The sequence below is a fragment of the Saimiri boliviensis genome, chromosome 1, assembly GCF_048565385.1.
Source record: "Saimiri boliviensis isolate mSaiBol1 chromosome 1, mSaiBol1.pri, whole genome shotgun sequence".
NCBI lineage: Eukaryota > Metazoa > Chordata > Mammalia > Primates > Cebidae > Saimiri > Saimiri boliviensis.
In genome coordinates this window covers 47,329,815-47,357,158 of record NC_133449.1, presented here as the reverse complement: position 1 = coordinate 47,357,158, position 27,344 = coordinate 47,329,815, and the positions used below count along the sequence as shown (strand labels likewise).

Genomic DNA, 27,344 nt, shown 5'->3' with positions numbered 1-27,344 from the left:
GCTATTTCTCGCTGCAGAGTTAAGGCTCTAAGAGAACTGGGGGGCCCTTCGGAGGCGGGGATCTGGCTGAGTTGGGTTCGGTTACCTCAGGGCCCCACTGGGTGGCGCCGGGGCCCCGCGTGAAGGCTGAGAGTGGCAGTCCTCGGGTGACGTCAGGTGGGCGGAGCCGGGAACCCGGCCCCGCCCAAGCGTGGTCCCCGGGTCTTCCCAGGAAGGCGTCACGCGCAGGCGCAGAAGTGAACCGGGGGGTGCCTGGAAGAGGGAGGAAGGACCTCAGCTTGAAGCGCCTTTTGTTCAGTCTGGTTATTGAGCGCTCGCAGAGTCCCAGGGTGTGCCTGCGCGAAAGGGGGACACCGGCTCAGGCTGGCGGCTCCCGGGGCAGCTGAGGGACCATGACTAGGAACGTTGAGGGTCTCAGGGCTGCAGGGGAAGAATCGTGACTGTCCATACATTGTTCAAAGCCAACCGGTTTCCTTCATCAGCCGCTGCTGTCGGGTATGTATCCAGATCTCTAGAAGCTTCCAGGGCCACCTTGACCTGCCCCAGCTCCCACCCTCCCTCTCCAAGGCCCTAGAAGACGAATTTACACAGGTGTTTCTCGCACCCTGGGCTCTGTTATTTGGTCCACCTGCTGCTGAAATTCTGCCCCTGGGTCCGAGGAGGGGCTTCCCCAGCGAGCAACCGACTCCCACAATCTGGGGCACATATCTTTCTCTCCGTTCCTCAGTTTACCTATCTGCGGACTGATGGACATACACAGATCTCCTCCAAGGCCCTCCCAGGTCACTACAACCTCCTAGAGAGGGGCGGAGTGCACCGCCGGGCCACGTTCATGCAGTGAAAGGGCAGGTCATGAAGCCCGAGTCAAACGCCTCCTTTTTTTTTTTTTCTTTTGAGATGGGAGTTTGGCTCTTGTTGCCCTGGCTGGAGTACAGTGGTGCGATCTCGGCTCACTGCAACGTTTATTTCCCAGGTTCAAGCCAGTCTCCTGCCTCAGTCTCCCAAGTAGCTGGGATTACAGGCATGCTCCACTACACCCAGCTAATTTTTTTTTTTTTTTTTTTTTTTCAGAGACGGGGTTTCTCCTTCGTCAGGCTGGTCTCAAACTCCCGAACTCAAGTGATCTGCCTGCCTCAGTCTCCCAAAGTGCTGGGATTATAAGGGTGAGCCACTGCGCCAGGACTTTTTCTTTTTCTTTTTCTTTTTTTTTTTTTTTAGTTTTGTTTAGTTTTAAACAGGGTCTCACTCTGTTGCAGAGGCTGGAGAGCAGTGGCTAGATCATAGCTCACTGCAACCTTGGCCTGTGAGGCTCAAACGATTCTCCCACCTCAGCCTCCTGAGTAACTGGGACTACAGGCATGTGCCACCACCCTTACTAATTTTTGTGTTTTTTGAGGAAACAGATTTAGCCAGGTTGCCCCACCTACCTTTCTAATTTTTGTATTTTTTGTGGAGACAGATTTGGCCATGTTGCCCAGGCTGGTCTCAAAACTCCTGGGCCGAACCATCTGCCTGCCTCAGAGTGCTGGGATTACAGCCCTGTCCTGGAGTCCCTTCCTAATCAGGCTCCTTTGGTGTGGATTCAGGAGACACAGATGTGGGAGAGGGTGAGATCTTCCGGGAAGGGTACAACCCTGGGGGCACATGCCTGCTGGGACAGCCATGATGTTTGGTTTTAGCCGAAGCTTGAAAAATTAGTTCTGTGGCATGCATGTCTGCTCTGGGACAGGCCTTCCTGCTTTCAAGAACCCGGAGGCCAGGAGCGGAATGAGACAGACTAGAGGCCTCACTTCTTAGGGTGAGGGGTCACTGGCCCCACCTGAAAGTGGAGCAGAGGGGAGGGGAGGGACTTATTTGGGGCCTCCTAGCAAGTGTGACCTCCTGAAAGTTACTAGAATGATTGCTGGTCAAGCACATGGGTCCCTTTGGTCTAGGATCACCCTGCTGGAGCTCTGGAGGATGAAGGGAGCTTGGTGGGGGAGTACACTGGGAACAGCATGAGGAAGGGCACTGGCACAGCAGCAGCCAGCTGGCTGGGGACTGGCAGCAGGGCCTGGGCTGGGGTCCCGCTCACAGGGATTGGCTGTTGCTGTGACTTCCGGCAGGGAATGGAGAGCTCTAAGTAAGGTGGGAATTTAAGCCGTGAGTGGCAGATCCTTGTGCCTACACTGGCCACCTGGGAGGGTGGCCACTGCAGGGAGGTGACCTGATTCTCTTTGGTGGTTGTGTCCTTCTCGAGAATCTGTGTCCTTTGAATTCACTAAGAACTAAACATTGCCATTTTGGGTCCACATCAGGATGTATATGGAGATAATTATACTTTTTATTAGTCTTAGTAATTATTATAATAGCAGTGTTCTCAGATCCTCAGAGGATTGAAGCCCTTGCACGAACATTTTCTCCATGGCCATTGGGGTGTCTACTTGTCAGCAGATGTGGCACATATTCGATGACACCCTCACCGTCCCCCAGGGAGTGCTGACTCCTGGATGGGGTTGGCCCTAGGGCTGCCATCTCAGAACCCTGTAGACCCAGAGGTCATATCTCTGAAGGATCTAAGGAGCCTCCTGGATGACTTGCAAGCTCTGAGCAGGCTCCAGCTTGCTGGCATTGGGGGAAGGCTTCAGACCCTGGCCTCTGTCATTCCTACATGGAGCCCATATCTCCAAGGAGGCTGGGAGGTTCTGTTTGGGGGTCAATTTAAATGTAAAGAAGCAGAATATGGAGAGTTTGGGAACCCAAGGAGGGGACAAAAGACAGAATCAGGACCCAGTCTTAAATACTTTTTGACAGATTGCTGGCCACCTACTCATGCCAGGCTTGGCCCTGGGTACTGGATGTTAGGATAAATGAGAAATGGCCTCTGCCCATGAGGGGCTCACTGACACTGGAAAAGACAAACCAGGGGAGCCAGAAAGAGGGAGGGCAAGGTGCTGGGGAACTGAGCCCCAAACCCCATTTCTTTTACTGCCCATGCCCCCTGCATCTGATCATGGCCAGAATTTGTCCTTGCCTTGTGCCTTTAACTATGGAGAATCCTGGAATTTTTTTAGAAATCCAGTTTCACAGAATAAAAGATTTTCTTTTTCAGATGTGATCCACTAAAACTGTAACTTAATTTCATTTTGATGCTTCTTTAAAATTCTTTGATATAAATAACTTACACATTTAAAAAAGCCAAATTTAGTTTTGGAAATTACAGCCTGCATAGTTCACACAAGTTTACTTCCCAATCACGCACACACTCACGGGCACACACACAGGGTGCTGCCCACCCTGGGAGCACAGCCTGAATCTGCACATGTGGATATACGCATTTGGGCTCAGACCCCAAGCAAAGGCCAGAAGAACAGCTGTCACTCTGTGAGAAGTGGCTGGAAGCTGCAGGTAACACTTGTGGGAACCGCTGGGGAGCCCTCCTGTCTCTGGCCATCTCTGTTGGAGTGGGTCAGGTAAGGAGCAATGGAGAAAGGTAAAGGGATGGTAGACAGGATGGGTGCTTCCCCAAGTATAGCCTGCTGCTTTCTTACTGCTTCCCATGGGCTCTTTTCAGAGGTGCCTCTGGTAGCACAGCCCGGTTGGTCACTAGGTCCCATTTCCCTGGGATGAAGGTTTGGGCCCAGCTCACCTGAGGGATCATGGAGGGTGAGGGAAAGGACATGAGGTGGGACTCAGGATATGCCAGGCACATGACACCTGGTTCCTCCACTCCACCATGGCCCTGGGCAGGATTTCTCACCCAACTGGGCTCAGAGAGGTCAGGCTGCCAGCCCACAGCTCAGAGTGGGTGACTGAGGAGGTTGCATTCTGGCTTAGGTCTGACCTCCTGAAATGCCCAGGGCCTGTGCTACCAAGAGGAAGGTTCAGAGGAGACAGGGCTCTTCCCCTGACCTCACAGGCAACTGTGTCCTCAGACAGCTTGTGCGACAAATGGGTAATATTTCCCATGTGTTCAGGAAGAGGGCAAGATCAGCAAGGTTCCCCCGAATACCCCCCACTTTGGAGAACCACTCTCTGAAAAAAAAAAAAAAGGTATTGTTTTCTTTTCATTCCATGACGTGTAAAAGGTTAGTAAGTAAATAAAATATAAGAAGGTTCTACTATGTACCAGGCTTCTTCTGTTTTTATTATTTGGCTCCCTTCCTGCCCAAGTACAGTCACAACACCCAAGGCAGGTTGTCACTCTGATAATTAAATGATTCTGTATTGCAATTGACTCTTCAGAAGTCAATTAAGGCGGGGTGGGGTGGGGTGGGAAAGAAGACTTTGTGCTAGTAAGACAGATTCTGAAAAATGTAAAAAGAAATAATACCAAACACAGAAATATAATACTTTGGGCAGAAATAAGGGGGCAAAGAGGTAGAGGGAAGCATTTTTCCTCTCAGTATATAGTAGGTCCTCAATAAACATTTGTTAAATGAATACTTTCTTAGGGACAATCTCCTTATCCATATTAATGAGAAATGTTTTCTTGATACACTATTTGGAAGTGGCCATAGTACAGCTGATTTAATGGTAGGGCCATCAAGTCTGCATTTCATCCCTCTTCCTGGGTACTGAACCTGCTCTCTATCAACACAGCAAGACCCTTGACTTAGAGCACCTCATGTACACAGCAGGAATAAAAGGAGAGGAGAAATGGAGAATGAAACCTGGCCTAACCTTCCTTATCTAGCCCTTTTCTAATCCATCCAGGTACCTTTTCTGATTCTTCACAAAGACATTATGTAAGTTTTCAGAAGCTTTAGCTGGGCCACATTTCTAGGTTTCCAGGATTTGAAGAATTATCTCAACATAGAGACCGATTTCTGGACACCGAATAGAAAATCTGAAATCACTCTAAATTGGTGATTGTCAACTGTCAGGGTCACCACCTGTGGGGATCTCTCCTGAAGACCCTGACTCAACAATAAAGTTGAGTTGATGAATAAAGTACACTGACACACAGATTTATGGTTTGCCAGTCTGGCTGAAGGTGACCAGGTGCCTTACAGGTCACCCTGGAGAGTGCTGTGAACAGTTGCAACCGCCAGCCCCCACCAGCCAGTGAGACTCACATTTATTTAGTAAAGTTTAATTGACAAAAGCTTGAGTCAACACCACTAGAGTGAAAGATTAAAGCACTGGTTCCAGTGCCCAAAGCAAACACCACTAGAGGATAATATCCCTGGTCAACCTCCCCCAGAGAGGGATGACATCCACCTCAAGGGTTAGTTTTAAGACCACATGAGTAAACAAGTTAGATAAGCTCCCCCACATGCCCTAGCTATTTGCTTTACATATTAACTAAATGTAAGGGGGATTTAGGCTGCTTTCAGTGGAAACTTTCACTGAAGCTATGAAAAAATCTTTAGGCCTTCCGAAAGGGTTTGAGGCTATATTTTATAAACTTTCTCTACTACTTTTCCTTTAATATTTTTGCCACCATCCTGAATGAATTCCTTTAGTCAATAGGATAGTTTTGCTCCAGGGGACATTTGGCACCACCTAGAGACATTTTATTAATTTTCACAACTAGTGATTCTTATTGGCATTTAGTGAGTAGAGGTCAGGGATGCTGCTTAAGTGCCTATAATACAAAGGACAGTGGTCCACAATTTAGAATTACCTCAGTATCTCAGCAAAGAATTATGTCAGTAATGCCACAATTGAGAAGCACTGTGCTAGATTGAAATCTCTTCTGCAGTGTTTTCTCAGACCAAAGCTTTACCTGTGACAACTTGTAGTAACCTATCTGCTTTGGTGTTCACCCTTAATTTACCAAGTGAACAGATATGTACCAAATGCCAACAGCTCTCTACCAGGCATGCAAGCAAGGAAAAAGCAACAACTTTCCTCAAAACAAAACCATAGAAGTTAGTTAGAAAAGAAAGTGCAAAACAGAGGGTATCTTCTCAAAGAAATAAACAACAACAAAAATATCCAGAAGGTAGCCAACCACAGAAATGTATATAGGGTTTTTGTCACTACTGAGGAAATGAGTTAGAATATGGATGGCTCAGGCCTCCTAGGTTAAATTTGAAGTTTTGTTTTTGTTTTTGTTTTTGTTTTTGTTTTAAAAAAAAGCTAATAAGAAGTTGAGAAAGAATGGGTGAAGGCAGTTTGGTTTAGTATGTTCTGTGGAACATTTGCCTTTCTCCCATAGAAAGAGTTCACAAATGGTAGTTCAGTTCCGGGTCAGCCCAGATGAGCTTACTGAACCATAGTCCAGCTGAGGCTCCAAAACCACAGGAGTCCAGGGATACACAAGCCCTGAGCTTTCTTGGAAGAAAGAAAGACAAACAGATTATCTGTTTCTTCTCTCCTCAGATTCCCTAAGTCACCTCCTCTACACCACCTCTCTCAAAGGTAAGGGTAATCCTAGAAAACCTTTAACTAGTTTTTAAAAAATTTATAAGTAAAGTTCATACAAATTAAAAATGTGTTCTTGGAAAAAAAAAACATCCCACCTCAGACCTTTATCCCCAGGCTTCTTTCATAGAGACAAAGTCACTATTTATAACATTTCTTCCAGAAATAGTCTCTGCATATACTCTAATGTATGCATGCATGTATCACCTTTCAAATTATAGGCAGAAATGGAAGCATGCAGTCTGTTGTGCACTTTTTTCCCAACTTATTTTAAGTTCAGGGGTACATATGTGGGATGTGCAGGTTTGTTACATAGGTAAACGTGTGTCATGGTGGTTTGCTGCACAGATCAACCCATTACCTAGGTATTAAGCCCAGCATCCATTGGCTGTTCTTTTGATGTTCTCCCTCCCCTACCCCCATGACAGGCCCCAGTGTGTGTTGTTCCCCACCCACTTGTCCTTGTGTTCTCATTGTTCAGCTCCCCCTCATAAGTGAGAATGTGAGGTATTTGGTTTTCTGTTCCTGAGTTAGTTTGCTGAGGATAATGGCTTCCAGCTCCAACCGTGTCCCTGCAAAGGTCATGATCATGTTCCCTTTTTGGCTGCATACTATTTCACAGAGTGTATATACCACATTTTCTTTATCCAGTCTAACATTGGTGGGCATTTGGGTTGATTCCATGTCTTTGCTATTGTGCATAGTGCTGCAATGAATGTACGCATGCATGTATCTTTATAATAGAATTATTTATATTGCTTTGGGTATATACCCAATAATAGGATTGCTGGGTCAAATGGTATTTCTGCTTCTAGATCTTTGAGGAATTGCCACACTGTCTTCCACAATGGTGAAACTAATTTACACTCCCACCAACACATATAAAAACATTCCTTTTTTCTCTGCAACCTTTCCAGCATCTGTTGTTTCTGGACTTTTTCAAAATTGCCATTCTGACTGGCATGAGATGGTATCTAATTGTGGTTTTTAATTTGCATTTCTCAAATGATCAGTGATGTTGAGCATTTCTTCATATGTTTATTGGCTGCACAAATGTCTTCTTTTGAGAAGTATCTGTTCATGTTCTTTGCCCATTTTTAAATGATTTTTTTTCCTTGTAAATTTGTTTAGGTTCCTTGTGGTCTCTGGATATTAGACTTTCATCAGGTGGAGAGATTGCAGAAAAATTTTCCCCATTCTATAGGTTGTCTGTTCATTCTGATGATAGTTTCTATTGCTGTGCAGAAACTCTTAAGTTTAATTAGATTCCATTTGTCAATTTTTGCTTTTGTTGCAATTGTTTTTGCTATTTTTGTCATGAAATCTTTGCCTGTTTCTATGTCCTAAATGATATTGCCTAGATTTTTTTCTAGGGTTTTTACAGTTTTGAGTTTTACCTTTAAGTCTTTAATTAATCTTGAGTTGCTTTTTAAATAAGATGTAAAGAAGGGGATTACAATTTTCTACATATGGGTAGCCAGTTCTCCCAGCACCATATATTAAATAAGGAGTCCTTTCTCCATTGCTTGTTTTTATCAGGATTGTTGAAGATCAGATGGTTTTAGATGTGTGGTCTTATTTCTGAGTTCTCTATTCTGTTTCATTGATCTATGTGTCTGTTTTTATACCAGTACCATGCTGTTTTGGTTACTGTGGCTCTGTAGTATAGTTTCAAGTGGGGTAGCATGATGCTTCCAGCTTTGTTCTTTTTGTTAGGATTGTCTTGGCTGTTTGGGCTTTTTTTTGGTTCTATGTGAATTTTAAAATAGTCTTTTCTAATTATTTAAAGAATGTCAATGGTAGCTTAATGGGAATAGCATTGAATCTATAAATTACTTTGGGCAGTATGGCCATTTTCATGTTATTGATTCTTCCTATCTATGAGCATGAAATGTTTTCCATTTGTTTGTTTCCTCTCTGATTTTCTTGAGCAGTGGTTTGTAGTTCTCCTTAAGGAGGTCCTTCACTTCCCTTGTTATCTGTATTCCTAGATATTTTATTCTTTTTGTGTCTGTTGTAAATGGGACTTCATTTACGATTTGGCTCTTTGCTTGCCTGTTGTTGGTATACAAGCATGCTGGCAATTTTTGCACATTGATTTTGTTAAGCTGAGACTTTGCTGAAGTTGCTTATCAGCTTAAGAAGCTTTTGGACTGAGATGATGGGGTTTTCTAAATATAGGATTATGTTATCTGCAAACAGGGATAGTTTGACTTCCTATTTGACTACTCTTTATTTCTTTCTCTTGCCTGACTGTCCTGGCCAGAACTTCCAATACTATGTTAAATAGGAGTGGTGAGAGAAGGCATCTTTGTCTTGGTACACTTTCTTTCTTCCCATAAATCTACTTTACTTCTTTAATGGCTGCAGAATATCCCATGGTATGGATGTACTATTGGTATCAACATTAGGACAGTGCCTAGGAATATTTTGAAAAAGCGAAAGTTCATCTTTCCCCTCTTACTACCTCTTATCCCTACCCCTGTCCTCCATATACAGCTGCCTTGAACCCTTCACCTTATTTCTCTTGACTGGTTTTACTCTATCCCCTTTCCCAAAGGATTTATCCTCCAAAAGCATGAACTTTCTGACTCCAACCAAAAACTCACCTTCTTTCAGAGTGGCTGGTCTGACCTGCTTTATTCCAAAAGAAAGTAATTTGATTCAAACTAATTATTTTGTGAATTACTGCCAACTCCTTAGCCCTCACATTTAGAAAGGAGATGTTAACTAAGTTAGCACATCATTGGGATTTCAGAGAGCAACAATTGATTTAAAAAAAAAAAACAAAACAAAAAAACAGAACAGAACAGAAGCTGTTGAGAGCATACAATTTTAGGTTGGGATAAGCCATACTGGCTATTATCTCATGTCAGAAAATCTAGGCACAGAGAGCTTCCTCTAACTGATGATATTTTGGGCAATTTCTTCATTTCCTTTAGCCAAAAGTCCAAGTATTTTTCAAAAGCTCTAAGGTTTTACACAATACTCTTAGTAAGGGGCCTGGAAAGACCAGGCCAGCTGTCTATAGGTATGGGCCATTAGTAAACAGGTACCCATAACATATGGAGCCACCATTCTGAGACTGGCCATCAGTCAACTGAGAAAAGAATATGGCATCTATTTCATCCAGGTTTACTAGTTTATGTGCATAGAGTTGTTTGTAATAATCTCTGATGATGGTTTGGATTTCTGTGGAATCTGTGGTGATATCCCCTTTATCGTTTTTTATTGCATCAATTTGGTTATTCTCTCTTTTCTTTTTTATTAATCGGCTAGGGGTCTGTCTATTTTGTTGATCTTTTCAAAAAACCAGCTCCTGGTTTTATTGATTTTTTGAAGAGTTTTTTGTGTCTCTATTTCCTTCAGTTCTGCTCTGATCTTAGTTATTTCCTGTCTTCTGCTAGGTTTTGAGTTTTTTTGATCTTGCTCCTCTAGCTCTTTCAATTTTGATGATAGGGTGTCAATTTTAGATCTCTCCTTTCTTCTCATGTGGGCACTCATTGCTATATATTTTCCTCTAGAGACTGCTTTAAATGTGTCCCAGAGATTCTGGTATGTTGTGTCTTCATTCTCATTGGTTTCGAAGAACATCTTTATTTCTGCCTTCATTTCATTGTTTATCCAGTCAACATTCAAGAGCAAGTTATTCAGTTTCCATGAAGCTGTGCGGTTCTGAGTTAGTTTCTGCATTCTGAGTTCTAACTCGATTGCACTGTGGTCTGAGAGACTGTTTGTTATGATTTCTGTTCTTTTGCATTTGCTGAGGAGTGATTTATTGCCAATTATGTGGTCAATTTTAGAGTAGGTGTGATGTGGTGCTGAGAAGAATGTATATTCTGTGGATTTGGGGTGGAGAGTTCTGTAAATGTCTATTAGGTTTGCTTGTTCCAGGTCTGTATTCAGGTCCTGGATATCCTTGTTGATTTTCTGTCTGGTTGATCTAATATTGACAATGGGGTGTTAAAGTCACCCACTATCATTGTGTGGGAGTCTAAGTCTCTTTGTAAGTCATTAAGAACTTGCCTTATGTATCTGGGTGCTCCTGTATTGGGTGCGTATATATTTAGGATCGTTAGCTCTTCTTGTTGCAGTGATCCTTTTACCATTATGTAATGTCCTTCTTTGTCTCTTTTGATCTTTGTTGCTTTAAAGTCTATTTTATCAGAGATGAGAATTGCAACTCCTGCCTTTTTTTGCTCTCCATTTGCTTGGTAGATCTTCCTCCATCCCTTTATTTTGAGCCTTTGTGTATCCTTGCATGTAAGATGGGTTTCCTGCATACAGCACACTGATGGGTTTTGGCTTTTTATCCAATTTGCCAGTCTGTGTCTTTTGATTGGGGCATTTAGTCCATTGACATTTAGGGATAGTATTGTTATGTGTGAATTTGATACTGTCATTTTGATGCTACCTGGCTGTTTTGTTGGTTAGTTGATGCAGATTCTTGATTGTGTTGATGCTCTTTTACCATTTGGTGTGTTTTTGGAGTGGCTGGTACTGGTTGTTCCTTTATATGTGTAGAGCCTCTTTCAGGAGTTCTTGTAGGGCAGACAAATGGGACCTAATCAAACTCCACAGCTTCTGCACGGCAAAAGAAACAGTCAGTAGAGTGAATCGGCAATCAACAGAATGGGAAAAAATTTTTGCAGCCTACCCATCTGACAAGGGGCTGATATCCAGAATTTACAAAGAACTAAAGCAGATCTACAAGAAAAAAACAAAACAAGCCCATTCAAAAATGGGCGAAGGATATGAACAGATACTTTACAAAAGAAGACATACAGGAGGCCAACAAACATATGAAAAAATGCTCATCATCACTGGTCATCAGAGAAATGCAAATCAAAACCACATTGAGATACCATCTCACACCAGTTAGAATGGCGATCATTAAAAAATCGGGAAACAACAGATGCTGGAGAGGATGCGGAGAAATAGGAACACTTTTACACTGTTGGTGGGAATGTAAATTAATTCAACCATAATGGAAGACAGTGTGGCGATTCCTCAAGGACCTAAAAATAGAAATCCCATTTGACCCAGCAATCCCATTACTGGGTATATATCCAAAGGATTGTAAATCATTCTACTATAAGGACACGTGCACACGAATGTTCATTGCAGCACTGTTTACAATAGCAAAGACCTGGAACCAACCCAAATGCCCAACGATGATAGACTGGATAGGGAAAATGTGGTACATGTACACCATGGAATATTACGCAGCCATCAAAAACGATGAGTTCACGTCCTTTGTAGGGACATGGATGAACCTGGAAACCATCATTCTCAGCAAACTGACACAAGAGCAGAAAATCAAACACCATATATTCTCACTCATAGGCGGGTGTTGAACAATGAGAACATATGGACACAGGGAGGGGAGCACTACACACTGGGGTCCGTTGGGGGAAAATGGGGGAGGGGCAGGGGGTGGGGAGGTGGGAAGAGATAGCATGGAGAGAAATGACAGATACAGGTGAGGGGACGGAAGGCAGCAAACCACACTGCTATGTGTGTACCTCTGCAACAATCTTGCATGTTCATCACATGTACCCCAAAACCTAAAATGCAATAAAAAAAAAAAAAGAATATGGCATCACTTGCAGATGCTCACAAGAGAACTTAGACATATAGAAGAGGGATAACTGAGTGAGACTGGAGTTGTGCAGAATATATATATATATATATATATATATATATATATATACACACACACATATATATATATACACACACACATATATATGTATATATAAAATTATATATGGATAACTACACATATTAATATATGTACAAACATAATTTTAAAAGAGCACAAACAGAAACACATACATAACCCAAATGCAGTTATTTTAATAGTGGGGGCCAGAGGGTCCTTTTGTCACCTACTGTCAGTGAAGGGATCCAAAATGATCACGAGTCTTTTTCTGCCAGTTTCCAGACCCTATCCTGACAGCAAACACCAGGACAGTGTCTTTAACCAGAGCTAGCCCAAGGCCTATCACCCTCTAATGGAAAAGCTATCTACTACCCAAACTTTTCAATCAGGACAGGCACTCTTCTTTTGAATATCCAAGGTGGAGAGGAAAAATGGCTTAGTCTGAGCCCTCAGGATGGGCAGGGGCAGCACAAGTGTGGATGGCATCAGATGGTAGAGGGTGGAGAGAGAACCAGGCCAGGGTAGAACTGCACTGAGGGCCATTAGTGCCTTTTGGAGGCCAGGTAAGTGGCCTCAGATGCTGACAGCTACATGGTCCTGGGTAAGTCTGTTCTGGTTGGTTTTATTTGCATCTGGAGAATCCTACAGGGCAGCCTTGAAGAACATCAACTTGGAGGCACACAGTATACCAGGTTCCTGTGTCCTTGCCATAAGCATAAGAAGCAGGGAAAACAAGAGGCTGACTGAACAAACTCTTGTGCACTCAAATGTAAAGGACAGGAGAATAAAACTAGGTCAGTGGCAGATGGTTGAAAACTGCCACCCCAGGTGGATGGATGATGCCTGTCACCTAACTAGGGCCTAGCTTGTGGGGTGAGGCCAGTCGCCATGGTGGATGTGAATGGCCCATGTGCAATCTGGAGGCTACAGAGAGCGCTAGGCTCAACTTTCTCAAACAGCAGAAGAAGAAATGACCTGGTATGTGAAGTCCAGTGTACAGGTGCCATTATCCAAGCACCTATTCTTGCTGTGACCTTTAGATATTATAAAAGCATCAGCCATCCTGCCTTTGAGTTCTTACATTTTGTGTGACTCATACACATTAATAAATATACATGCCTTTCCTTCTATTAATCTGCCCTTTGTGGGTTGATTTTCGGCATCACTTCACAGGGTAAGTGGAAGTTGGTTCTTGGCCCATGCAACATTTTTATTCATAAATAAATATAGATAGCATATTTAGTTACATGTATGTATGCATACATATAAACAACTATACATACATATATATCCATATAAAACAAACATAAATCACAAACACAGACACACACAGACACTGATGTAAATGCATTTATGCCAGAGGCCGCTAGGCCCTCTTGCCACCCACTGACAGTAAAGGGAACTGCAAAAGCTATAGGAGTCTTTCTCTGCCATATCCATGTGACCCTGCATTGATGGCCAACACCGAACCAGCACCCTTTAACCAGACCCCGTCCAGGTGCCACCACCCTCCAGTGCAAAAGCTCCCCATATCCCTAGAATCTGGCAATCAGGATAGGGGCTCTTTTTTTGAAGACCTTAAGTAAGTATATGCATGGAGTTCCAGTTCAAGTGAGTAGAGAAGAGGCTTTCCGCAGAGAGAAAGGTGAAGTCTGAGCCTTCAGGATGGGCAGTGTAAACATGGCTGAAGTGAGATGACCAAATGCTGGAGGGACAGTGAGGCTGGGGAAGGCCTGCACTGAGGACCATTTATAACTTTGAGGAGCCAGGGAAATGACCTCAGACAATGAAGTCACCCAGTCCTGAGTAAACTTGTGGCCTTTTCATCTGGATTTAGAGATCCTACAGGGCAGGCCTAAAGAACATCTAAGTGTCAGAGAGGTGTTTTGGGAGCCAAGTATATGAGCTTCTTCCATCTGTATAAAACATAGAAAGCAGGGTTCTGGCCTTTTAGACTCCAAAATAGGTGGCAGATGAGGAAAAGCAAGTCAGAGTAAGTGTTTTTGACACTGCCACCCAGGTGGATGGATAATGCCTGGCTTGTGTGGTGATATGGGGCTATCATGGCAGATATGAATGGCACATGAACAAGCTGGGAAGCTACAGAGAGCCTTGAGGCCCCAAGCTGGGCATCTGGCCTTGGTCAGGAGCACTGTTAGCTTCTCAGCTGGCCTCTGCATTCAATGGTTAGGCTGAGAAGTGTGTGGCCCTACAAAAAGCCTTGTGTTGTGTGTGGCCCTACAAAAAGCCTTGTTTTCTGTTCTTAAAATCTCACAGAAGTAGAGACCAGATAGAATTTGAATGGAAGGCCGCCCGATGTTACCTGCTTCCATAGGCTTTTGGCATCCCTATTCTTCCCAGTGCAGTCAGCCAACTCTCTCTGCTGTATCCTAGAGCACCTGGAGGTTAATGATCAGTGCTGGAGTGGGACACACAGGATAAAAGCAAGTATCGGAGGTAAGTGGCTGGGCAGGTAGTGGTTCTTCTGCCTCATTCTCTCTGCATGAGCATTGTGGGGAAGAGGTCTGGGTGATAGCCACCATTTATTTGGAATCTCCCTCCTCCTCATTGGAGAATAGCAAGACCCTGATATTTGCAAGGACCCTACCGACCTTGCCTCTGTCAGCAGTCACTCGGCAACCCACCACCTCTGCTCTGGATCTTTAGTACAGATTTTGATGATTCCTGGGAGTGCTGTAGGGTCATCACGTGCCTTCACAGTAAATATGCAGGAACCGAGTTTTCTTTGGCAGAAAGAGAATTACTAATAGCAAGGACTCCTCAGGAGCAAAGCCTCATCAGGAAAGAATGAGCTGTGCTCAGGTGTTCCCTTCAGAAGTGCTGGTTCGCTGCTGCTTCTGCACCTCACTTGAGTGATGAGAATCTTCTGTAAGGCAAGCCTCAGTCCTGTCTGCCTGGGTACTCACCACCCAGCTGTCTCCATCAAAAAGTCTGGCCCAGGCCCTCTCCTGGGAACCAGAGACTCCTTTGCTCTTCTCCTCCAGACCCTGTGGAATAGTGGGGAAGAGTGGAAGGTGGAACACGCACTCTTCCTGCTCCTCTAGGATGCCGGGCCAGCTTCCGCCACTTTGACCAACTTCACACTCCATCCCCTTCCTCTCCTTTATTAGCCCCCTGAGCCCTCCAAGATCCAAAACAAAACATTTTTTTAAAATGTGCAGGTCCATTCTACTTCTACTGTGCCATGTCACTTCCCTGAAGTAACACTGCACAAATTCTTCCATCTGCTTGTTGAGGAGGAAGTTTCATCTGCTTGTGGAAAAGAAAAGACAAACAAGGGATACAATTTAATATTTTAAAGACTTACTATTTAGGGAAACCTGTCATAAAGACACTGATTTACAAAGCCCACTCTTTTGGTATAAATTTGTCAACCTAAAATAATCAAAGGACAAGAATCCCATTTTGAAGAGTTTTTAACAGTGAAATGCTAGGAATGGCTTTTTATCCTATTAAGTGTAAGAGTGGAAGAAATAGTGCACTGAACTGAGTTAAACATCTCAGTTTGTCATTGGAAGTCACCTCTCATTTTTCTCTGCTTTATTTATTTTCCATCATTTTCTTTTACCTTCACTTGAATTTTCTAATTTTTCTTGTGTGCTTGATATATTTCCTTGGAGATGTCTTTAAAAATGATATAATGCTGTGCTTTGTGTGTTTATCTTTTATTTTTATTTTTGAGACAGGCTTGTCTCACTTTGTCACCCACGCTTGAATGCAGTGGCACAATCTCAGTTCACGGCAGCCTTGACTTCCCAGGCTCAAGTGAGCCTCTCACCTCAGACCCCAAAGAAGCTGGGACTATAGGCAAGGACAATCACACTTGGCCAATTTTTCTATTTTTAGTAGAGATGGGGTTTTACCATACTGCCCAGAGTCATATTAAAATCCTGGACTCAAGTAATACCCCGTCCTGGGCCACCCAAAGTGCTGAGATTACACGCGTGAGCCACAACACCCAGCCATGTGTATGTACCTTTTAAATATATGTAAGTTAGTTATTTATAGATAGCCATCTGCTTCTTAGAATATCCTTAATGTATTTGCACATCATTTTAAGCCTACCAATAGTGCTTCATGAGTATGTATTGTGCACATATGTACACAAGCATATATTTCATGTGGAATATATAGTTCATATGTGCATATTACATCATGAATTTGTTTATAATAGCTGTTCCATATCTTACACATAAAATGTGCAGCTAAATTCAGTACAATTAGAAGTAGAATAAAATTTTGCAAATAAGATCTTTGAAAAATGTCCTCTGATAGACTTCTGTGACTGCTAATCAGGGGAATATACCCAGGATGTGATGGTCAGGACATAAAGTACACACATAACAGTTTTCCCTAAGTACTAAGAAAACGATCTCCAAATGAGGCTGCATCCTTGAAATAAAATATGAACGTGCCCATATTCTCACATTTTCACTGATTTTTGGCATAATCCAAATTTCTAAAATTAATAAACAGATATAAAATGTTATTTTTGAGTCACTTATTAGGTCACTATTGTTTCTGAGTTGCTCTTCACATATTTCGAATCCATTAAAGTTTTCCTTACTTTGAATTACTTATTCATATTGTGTTCAGGTTCTGCATTTCCCAAGTTTTTTCTTGTGAATATAAGAGTTCCTTAAAAAGGAACTATTACTATTATAGAATGAGTATTATGCGTGTCAAAGAATCCTAGTTTCTTTTTAATATTAATTCTCCCATTTTTCCTTAGAGCTCCACATAGTCAGCTGATAACATTATCATCCATATAAACACTATGTTTTTTAGCCTCTCTTGCAGGTCAATGGGACCATGGAATTAAATTTGGGAAAGTGAGATAAAGGCGTGATTATTTGCCTGTGACTTCCAGGGTGTTTCCTTATAGGAGAGTATCTTTTGTTCTTTCTACTCCTATTTCATCACTACAGCTTAGATGCACTTGTGTTTCCTGAAGCTCCAGAAGTTCTGTGTGACTATTGGTAAATGAGATGCACCGTAACTAAAGCTGGGGGAGTGTGGATTCATGAAGCAGAGCTGCCACAACAAACCTGGAGGGCCAAGCCTATAATTTTGTGTGAGCAAGAAGTATACTCACTTGTTTAGGTGGCTGTTATTTGGGAGCTCTTCTGTCACCTTCAATTGAACCTCTTTTTTTCACAAAATTATTCTTTATTCAATAAGAACAAATTTTCCTTGAAATACTTTTTTTTTTTTTTGAACTTTTATTTTAAATTTAGGGGTAAGTGTGCAGGTTTGTTACATAGGTAAATGTGTGTCATGGGAGTTTGTTGTACATATTATTTCATCACCCAGGTATTAAAACTAGTATCCATTAGTTATTTTTGCTGATGCTCTCCCTGCTCCCACCCTCCATCCTCTAGTAGGCCCCACTGTGTATTCTTCCCTCCTATGTGTCCATGTGTTCTCATCATTTAGCTCCCACTTATAAGTGGGAACATGTGGTATAATACTTGGATTTGTATTCCTGCAATAGTTTGCTAAGTAAGGGTAGCGGCCTCCAGCGACATCCACGTCCCTGCAAAAGTCATGATCTTATTTTGTTTTTTTGTTTTTTTATAACTGCATAGTATTTCGTGTGTCCCACGTTTTCTTTATCCAGTCTATCATTAATGGGCATTTACATTGATTCCATGTCTGTACTATTGTAAATAGTGCTGCAATGAACATATGCATGCATCTGTATAATAGAATAATTTATATTCCTTTGGTTATATATTCAGTAATGAGATGACTGGGTTGAATGTTATTTATGTCTCAAGGTCTTTAAGGAATCACCACACTGTTTTCCACAATGGTTGAACTAATTTATACTCCCATCAACAGTATAAAAGCATTTCTTTTTCTCCATAACCTTGCCAGCATCTGTTATTTTTCGAGTTTTTAATAATTATCATTCTGACTGGTGTGAGACAGTATCTCATTGTGTTTTTTAATTTGCATTTCTCTAATGATCAGTGATGTTGAGCTTTTTTTTCATATGATTGTTGGCTGCATGTATATCTTATTTTGAAAAGTAGACACTTTCATGTCCTTTGCCCACTTTTTAGTGGGGTTGTTCTTTTTTTGTAAATTTGTTTAAGTTCCTTATAGATGCTGAATATTAGACCTTTGTTAGATGTGTAGTTTGCAAAATTTTTCTCCCATTCTTTAAGTTGTCTGTTTACTCTGTTGATAGTTTCTTTTGCTGTGCAAAAGCTCTTTAGTTTAATTAGATCCCATGTGTCAATTTTGGCTTTCATTGCAATTACTTTTGGTGTCTTTGTCATGAAATCTTTGCCCATGTCGATGTTCTGAATGATATTGCATAGGCTTTCTTCTAGGGTTTCTTTTTTTTTTCTTTTTTTAATTGCATTTTAGGTTTTGGGGTACACGTGCAGAACATGCAAGATTGTTGCATAGGTACACACGTGGCAGTGTGATTTGCTGCCTTCCTCCCCTACACCTATATATGGCATTTCTCACCATGCTATCTTTTCCCAACTCCCCACCCCGCACTGTCCCTCCCCCATTTCCCCCCAACGGACCCCAGTGTGTAGTGCTCCCCTCCCTGTGTCCATGTGTTCTCATTGTTCAACACCTGCCTATGAGTGAGAACATGCGGTGTTTTATTTTCTGCTCTTGTGTCAGTTTGCTGAGAATGATGGTTTCCAGTTTCATCCGTGTCCCTACAAAGGACACAAACTCATCGTTTTTGATGGCTGCATAATATTCCATGGTGTATATGTGCCACATTTTCCCTGTCCAGTCTATCATCAATGGGCATTTGGGTTGGTTCCAGGTCTTTGCTATTGTAAACTGAGCTGCAGTGAACATTCAGGTGCATGTGTCCTTATAGTAGAACAATTTATAATCCTTTGGGTATATACCTAGTAATGGGATTGCTGGGTCAAATGGTATTTCTAGTTCTAGATCTTTGAGGAATCACCACACTGTCTTCCACAATGGTTGAACTAATTCACACTCCCACCAACAATGTAAAAGTGTTCCTATTTCTCCACATCCTCTCCTGCATCTGTTATCTCCTGATTTTTTAATGACCACCATTCTAACTGGCATGAGATGGTATCTCAATGTGGTTTTTATTTGCATTTCTCTAATGACAGTCATGATAACCTTTTTTTTTGTATGTTTGTTGGCTGCATAAATGGCTCCTTTTGAAAAGTGTCTGTTCATACCCTTTGCCCACTTTTTCATGGGGTTGTTTATTTTTTTTCTTGTAAATTTGTTTAAGTTCTTTGTAGATTCTGATTATTAGCCTTTTGTCAGATGGGTAGATTGCAAATTTTTTTTTCCCATTCTGTTGGTTGCCAGTTTACTCCAATGATAGTTTCTTTGGCTGTACAGAAGCTCTTAAGTTTAATTAGATCCCATTGATCTGTTTTGGCTTTTGTTGCCATTGTTTTTGGTGTTTCAGTCATGAAGTCCTTGCCTATGCCTATGTCCTGAATGGTATTGCCTAGGTTTTATTCTAGGGTTTTTATGGTGTTAGGTCTTATGTTTAAATCTTTAATCCATCTGGAGTTAATTTTTGTATAAGGTGTAAGGAAGGGATCCAGTTTCTGCTTCTGCATATGGCTAGCCAGTTTTCCTAACACCATTTATTAAATAGTAGATCCTTTCCCCATTGCTTGTTTTTGACAAGTTTGTCAAAGATTGGATGGTTGTAGATGTGTGGTGTTACTTCTGAGGGCTTTGTTCTGTTTTCATTGGTCTATCTCTCTATTTTGGTACTGGTACCACGCTGTTTTGATTACTGTAGCCTTGTAGCATAGTTAGAATTCAGGTAGCATGATGCCTCCAGTTTTGTTTTTTGTGTGTTTTTTGTTTGTTTGTTTGGTTTTTTTTGCTTATGATTTTCTTGTCTATGTGAGCTCTTTTCTGGTTCCACGTGAAGTTTAAGGTGTTTTTTTTTTTTCTCAATTCTGTGAAGAAAGTCAATGGTAGCTTGATGAGGATAGCATTGAATCTATACATTATTTTGGGCAGTATGCCATTTTCACGATATTGATTTTTGCTAACCATGAGCATGAAATATTTTTCCATCTGTTTGTGTCCTCTCTTATGTACCTGAGCAGTGGTTTGTAGTTCTTCTTGAAGAGGTCCTTCACATCCCTTGTTAGTTTATTCCTAGGTATTTTATTCTCTTTGTAGCAACTGTGAATGGGAGTTCACTCATGATTTGGCTGTTTGTTATTGGTGTACAGGAATGCTGGTGATTTTTGCAATTGATTTTGTATCCTGAGACTTTGCTGAAGTTGCTTATCAGCTTATAGGGATTTTGGGCTGAGACGGTGGGGTCTTCTAAATATACAATCATGTCATAAGCTAAGAGAGACAATTTGACTTCCTCTTTTCCTAATTAAATTTGCTTTATTTCTTTTTCTTGCCTGACTGCCCTGGCCAGAACTTCCAATACCATGTTGAATAGGAGTGGTGAGAGAGGGCATCCTTGTCTTGCACCACTTTTCAAAGGGAATGCTTCCAGTTTTTGCCCATTCAGTATGATATTGGCTGTGTGTTTGTCATAAATAGCTGTTATTATTTTGAGATATGTTCCATCAATACCTAGTTTATTGACAGTTTTTTAGCATAAAGAGCTGTTGAATTTTGTTGAAGGCCTTCTCTACATCTATTGAGATAATCATGTAGTTTTTGTCTTTGGTTCTGTTTATGTGATGGATTACATTTATAGACTTGCAAATGTTGAGCCAGCCTTGCATCCCAGGGATGAAGCCAACTTGATTGTGGTGAATAAGCTTTTTGAAGTGCTGTTGGATTCAGTTTGCCAGTATTTTTTGAGGATTTTTGCATCTATGTTCATCATGAATACTGGCCTGAAATTTTCTTTTTTAGTTGGGTCTCTGCCAGGTTTTGGTATCAGGATGATGTTGGTCTTATAAAATGAGTTAGGTAAGAGTCCCTCTTTTTGTATTGTTTGGAATAATTTCGGAAGGAATGGTACAAGCTCGTCTTGGTACCTCTGATAGAATTCTGCTGTGAACCCATCTGGACTTGGACTTTTTTTGGTTCATAGGCTAGTAATTGCTGCCTCAATTTCTGACCTTGTTATTGGTTTACTCAGGGATCAACTTCTTCCTGGTTTAGTCTTGGAAGGGTGTAAGTGTCCAGGAATTTATCCATTTCTTCCAGATTTGCTGGTTTATATGTATAGAGTTGTTTTTAGTAATCTCTAATGGTAGTTTGTATTTCTGTGGAATCAGTGGTGATATCCCCTTTATCATTTTTTATTGCATCTGTTTGACTTTTCTCTGTTTTCTTCTTTATTAGTCTGGCTAGTAGTCTATTTTGTTGATGTTTTCAAAAAACAACCTCCTGGATTTATTGTTTTTCGAAGGTTTTTTTGGTGTTTCTATATCCTTCAGTTCTCCTCTGACCTTAGTTATTTCTTGTCTTCTGCTAGCTTTTGAATTTGTTCGATCTTGCTCCTTTAGTTCTTTTGTGACATTAGGGTGTCAATTTTAGATCTTTCCTCACTTCTCATGTGGGCATTTAGTGCTATAAATTTCCCTCTAGCCACTGCTTTAAATGTGGTCCAGAGATTCTGGTCCATTGTGTCTTCGTTCTAATTTGTTTTGAAGAACATCTTTATTTCTGCCTTCGTTATTTATCCAGTAGTCCTTTCAGGAGCTAGTTGTTCAGTTTCCTTGTAGTTGTGTGGTTCTGAGTGAGTTTCTTAATCCTGAGTTCTCATTTGATTGCACTGAGAGACCGGATGTTATGATTTCTGTTCTTTTGCATTTGCTGAGGAGTGATTTACTTTCAGTTATGTGGTCATTTTGAGTATGTGTGATGTGGTGCTGGGAATAATGTATATTCTGTGGATTTCGGGTGGAGAGTTCTGTAGATGTATGTTAGGTCCATTTGGTCTGGATCTGAGTTCAAGTTCTGGATATCCTTCTTAATTTTCTCTCTCATTGATCTGTTTAATATTCCCACTATTACTGTGTGGGAGTCTTAAGTCTCTTTGTAGGTCATTAAGAACTTGCTTTATGTATCTGGGTGCTCCAATATAGGGTGCATATATATTTAGGATAGTTAGCTTCTTGTTGCATTGATCCCTTTACCATTATGTAATGCCCTTCTTTGTGGCTTTTTATCTTTGTTGGTTTAAAGTCTGTTTTATCAGAGACTAGGATTGCAATCCCTGACTTTTTGCTCTCCATTTGCTTTGTAAATATTTCTCCATCCCTTTATTTTGAGCCTATATGTGTCTTTGCACATGAGATGGGTCTCCTAAATATAGCACTGATGTGTCTTGACTCTTTATCCAATTTGCCAGTTTATTTGCTTGGTAGATTTTTCTCCATCCCTTTATTTTGAGACTATAAGTGTCATTACATGTGAGATGGGTCTCTTTAAGATTGCATACAATTGAGTCTTGCTTTTTCTTTTTCTTTTTTCAATCTAGCTTGCCACTCTGTGCCTTTTAAGTGGGGGCATTTAGCCCATTTACATTCAAGGTTACTATTTATTTGTGTAGATTTGATTCTGTCATTGTACTGTTGGCTGGTTATTATGTTGGCTTGTTTGTGTGGTTGGTTTATAGTGTCCTTGATCTGTGTGTTTAAGTATGTTTTTGTATTAGCTTGTAGTGGTCTTTCTTTTCTATATTTAGTGCTCCTTCCTAAAATCTCTTGTAAGGCAGATGTGGTAGTAATGAGTTACCTCAGAATTTGCTTGCCTACAAATAATCTTATTTCTCCTTTACTTAAGAAGCTTAGTATAGCTGGATACAAAATTCTTGGTTGACGATTTTAATAATGTTGAATATAGTCACCCAATGTCTTCTGGCTTGTAGGATTTCAGCTGAAAGGTCTGCTGTTAGCCTAATGGGGTTCCCTTTGTAAGATAACCTGTCCTTTCTCTCTAGCTGCCTTTAACATTCTTTCTCTCATTTTGACCTTGGCAGTTCTGATGATTAGGTCTCTCTTGGGGATGGTCTTCTTGTATAGAATCTTGCAGGCATTATTTTTCCTGAATTTGACTGTTGGCTTCTCTAGCAAGGTTAGGGAAGCTTTCACAGATGATATTCTGAAATATGTTTTCCAAGTTGTTTGATTACTCCACCCCCTATTCAGGGATGCCAGTGATTTGTAGAATTGGCCTCTTTATATAATACCATCCGCTTAGAGGTTTTGTTCATTCCTTCTTGTTCTTTTATTTGTTGCCCATTTTATATTAGAGAACCAATCTTCAAGTTCTGAGATTCATTCCTCAGCTTGGTTTATTCTGCTGTTAATACTTGTGATTGGATTGTGAAATTTTTGTATTGTGTTATTGGACTCATTCAGATCTGTTAGGTTCTTTTTTATTATACCAGCTATTTTGTCCTTCAGCTCCTCTATCACTTTATTGTTATTTCTTATTTTCCTTGGATTGGGTTTTGCCATTCTCCTGAGTCTTGATGAATTTTGTTCCTATCCATTTTCTGAATTATATTTATGTCATTACAGACAGTTCAGCCAGGTTAAGAACTCTTGTTGGAGAACTGATGTGGTTGTTTGGAGGACATATGATATTGAGACCATTTGAGTTACTGAAGTTCTTGCATTGGTTTCTTCTCATCTCCATGTATGGGTTTTCTTTAATTGCAGTGTAGATTAAGTAAAGTCAATAGACTTATTTTTGGATATTTTCACCAGGCTGAGGCTTTGTGCAGGATCTTTACTTGAAGTAGATGTCTCATCTCTGGTTTCAGTGGGGAGTATATTAGCAAGGAATTTTTGGTGCTGAATCTTTTGGATGTGATCCAGTAGGTGGCACTTGGGCTTACTGGTCAGTTGGTAGACTCTTGCTTAGCTATGTGGCTCCCCTGTGTTTCTTCACAGTTGCAGCCATGTTCTTTCTCAATGATCTGAAATTGCGCTTTTCTCCCCCTTGAGTGCTGGCTGTAGATGATAATGGCTTGGCACTCCTAGGATGCCAACTGCAGCTTTGGGGAAATCTCCGAGTTTATATTTCGTCTCCAACTTTGACACAGAAGAGGAAGGGACATTAGTAGTGGTTATAGTCAAGGGTCTTTTGCTTGTCTTCTTGGGGTTCCACCCCCAGAGAGATACAGGTCAGCAACTGTTCAGTGCAATCATCCCAGGATGGAGAATCTGTGCTGTGGGGCCAATCCAGGGGCTCCGTGTTGCGAGCAGTGGGGAGTGCATAGAACCTATAGGAGATAGACTAGCTTCCTCTCCTTGGGTCAATCAAAGCTTGTTGAAGGTGGAGGTAAGTGTCTTGGCTCCTTCATTAGTCTGAGGATAGCAAGGACAGTTCCACTGCAGAAATAGTGGCAGAGAGGCTTTCAGTTGCCCCTGGAGGCTCCTTCCAAGGAGTGGCTGAGTTGCTACTGGCTTGACAGCCCTGGTGGGCAGGTGGGTAGAGGCCCAGGCCTGCAAGACTTGCCTAGTAGAAGATATAGAAACGGAAACCCAGGTAACAGTCTGGCCACTTTTCTGTAGGGCTGCTATAGTATGCCCAGGGCCCACTCTAGTCTCTAGTAGCCTCAGATTTTCTAATACCTGGAGTTATCATCAGTGAAGCCTGTGAAACAGCAACAATGGCAGCCTACCCCTTTCTGTGAGAGCTTTGCCCTGGGCAGATATGAACATGTTGCTGGCCCAAACACACCTGTAGGAGGTGGCTGGAGACCCCAGTTGGGAGGTTCCACCCAATGAGGAATGACATTGGGAAAGTGCTTTAAAAAGCAGTCTGGCCACATTTTCACAGAGCAGCTGTGCTGTGCTGGGGGTTCACATCAGCCCCTGTTCTCCTTGTACACTGCAAAACCTGAAAGTTGAAGTGGCTAAGTTGCAAAAACAGCAAAGATGGTTGCCTTCCCCTCCGTCAGCAGTTCCATCCCAGAAAAAATTGAAATCTCTGTCAGTAGGAGAACAACAGTGAGGGTGGCTGGAGGCCCCAGTTGGGAAGCCCCAAACAGGGGGAACGAATCAAGGACCTGCTTAAAGAAGCAGTCTGGCCAAGCTTTTGTACAGCAGCTGTGCTGTTCTGGGGGACTACTTCCACCACAAGTCAGCTGGGACTCTTTAAAGCCCAAAGGCTGAAAAAAAGGTTGTCAAAACATCAAAGATGGTGGCCCACTCCTCTCTCTGGGCACTCGATCTCAGGGAGAATTCAAATCTTTTGTCAGCCCAAGAACACCAGAGTAGGTGGTGGAGGCCTGGTTGGGAGGTCCCGCCCAGTAAGGAGGAATGCGATTGGGGACCTTCTTTAGAAGCTTCTTTAGAAGCAGGCTGACCACATTTTGGAAGAGTAGCACTGTGCTGTGCTGGTGGATCCCTCTGCCCCTGGTCCACTGAGACTCTCCAAGCCCCAAAGGCTGAAGTAGCTAAGTTGCCCAAACAGCAAAGATGGTAGTCTGTCCTTCCTCTCAGGAGCTCTGTCTCAGGGAGGCTCACCACTGTTGCTGGTGGCTGGCTGGAATTCCAAGCCAGTGGCTCGTATCCTTGGAGGTGCTGTGGAAATGAGGCCTGAAGGCTGCCATGGCTCAGCTCCCTGGACTCAGCCTCTTCCCTAGGGGTATGTATGAGGGTGTAACTTCCCACTTTGCCACAGCTGCAGTTACTTTTGCTGGAAAGCCCAAGTAACTAAGGCTCCCAGGTCTCCATGAGTGCCTGAGTGGCTGCTATGTGAAGACTCCATGTATCTCTGACAGACTGAAGGCACTGGTAGAGGGGGTTAATGAGGAGATCTCCTGACCCAAGGATTGCAAAGATCCATGGGTGAAGGGTGGGTTTCCAGGGTCACACATTCACTCACTGCTTCCCTGGATGAGGGAGGTTCCCCTGGGTCTGTGTTGTTCCCAGGTGGGCTGTAATTTTGCCCTGCTTTTCTTCATTCTCCCTGGGTCAAGTTGTTTCCTTGGTTATTTCCAATGTGAGTATCTGGATGTTTCAGTTGAAGGTGCAGTATTTACTCTCCCCTTGTGATCCTCTTTTTTTTTTTTTTTTTTTTTTAGGTACCACCTATAGGATGCAGTGAGAAAGACAGCATCACTTCTGCAATATTCCTGCACATGACGAAGAACCTGAATCTAATCACAAGGAAACACTGAATGAGCCCAAGTTAAGGGACATTCTAGGAAGTAACTGGCTCATAATCTATAAAAGTGCAATTGAAGTTAAGAACAGATTAAAGAACTGTTCCAGATTTTAAAAGACCAGAAATAACAGAACTAAATGTGATAGGTGATTCTGTATCCGATCGTTTTGCCATAAAAACATTATTAGGCACACTGGTGAAACTTGAACAGAGTCTGTGCTATGGATTAGCTGCCAGTAATCTACCAGTGTTAATTTCCTGATTTTGATTGTTTTTGTTTGTTTGTTTTTAAATTTAAGACAGAGTCTCACTCTGTGGCTTAGGCTGGAGGACAGTGGCACGATCTCAGCTCACTGCAACCTCCACCTCCCAGGTTCAATTGATTCTTCTGCCTTAGCCTCCCAAGTAGCTAGGACTACAGGTGCACACTACCATGCCCAGCTAATGCTTGTATTTTTTTTTTTTTTAAGAAAAAGAATAAAGAAGAGAAAGAAAGAGAAAGAGGAAGAGGGAGAGAGAATGAGGGTATTGCTTTGCTGCCCGGGCTAGAATGCAGTCTAAATATGGGTATGCCTATAATTGTCCTTAATAATGGAGACATGAAAGAAAATGAGGGAAGAGAGTAACAAACAAGGAGCCAACCAACATTTCGTTTAAACTTCTAAGTTGATATGATGTGGTACTGATACAAGTGTATATTTTGTGTAAAGTGGAGAGTTCTATAAATGTTAATTACATTTACTTGTTCCAAATCTGAGTTCAAGTCCTGGCTATCGTTGTTAATTTTCTGTCTCATCGATCTGTCTAATATTAATGTTGAAGTCTCCCACTATTATTGTGTGGGAATCTAAGTCTCTTTATAAGTCTTGTATGTCTGGGTATTCCTGTATTGGGTGCGTGTATATTTCGGACCTTTAACTCTTCTTGTTGTTGCATTAATTCTTTTATCATTATATAATGTCCTTCTTTGCTTCTTTTGATCTTTGTTGCTTTAAATACTATTTTATCAGAGGCAAAAATTGTAACTTCTGCTTTTTATTTATTTATTTTTGCTCTCTGGTTGGTTGGTAAGTCTCTCTCCATCCTTTGTTTTGAGTCTTTATGTATCCTTGAATGTGAGATGGGTCTGGATGCAGCATACAGTTTTGGTTTTTTGTCCAAATTGCCTGTCTTTGAATTGAGGAATTTAGTCAATTTAAATTTAGAATTGATG

At 41.8% G+C, this 27,344-nt stretch overlaps 1 long non-coding RNA gene across 2 annotated transcripts; it reads left to right on the top strand.

Moving 5' to 3' along the window:
• The first annotated feature begins 207 nt into the window (after positions 1–207).
• LOC104651170 (uncharacterized) lies at positions 208–26,886 on the top strand. 2 transcript variants are annotated; one of them, XR_012517007.1, is made up of 5 exons: positions 208–495; positions 1,072–1,163; positions 6,310–6,348; positions 14,294–14,473; positions 26,049–26,886. It is a non-coding gene; the product is annotated as an uncharacterized LOC104651170 (long non-coding RNA). The 2 variants fall into 2 exon arrangements; XR_744687.3 differs by lacking the exon at positions 1,072–1,163 and having other exon boundaries at positions 211–495.
• Positions 26,887–27,344: the final 458 nt, after the last annotated feature.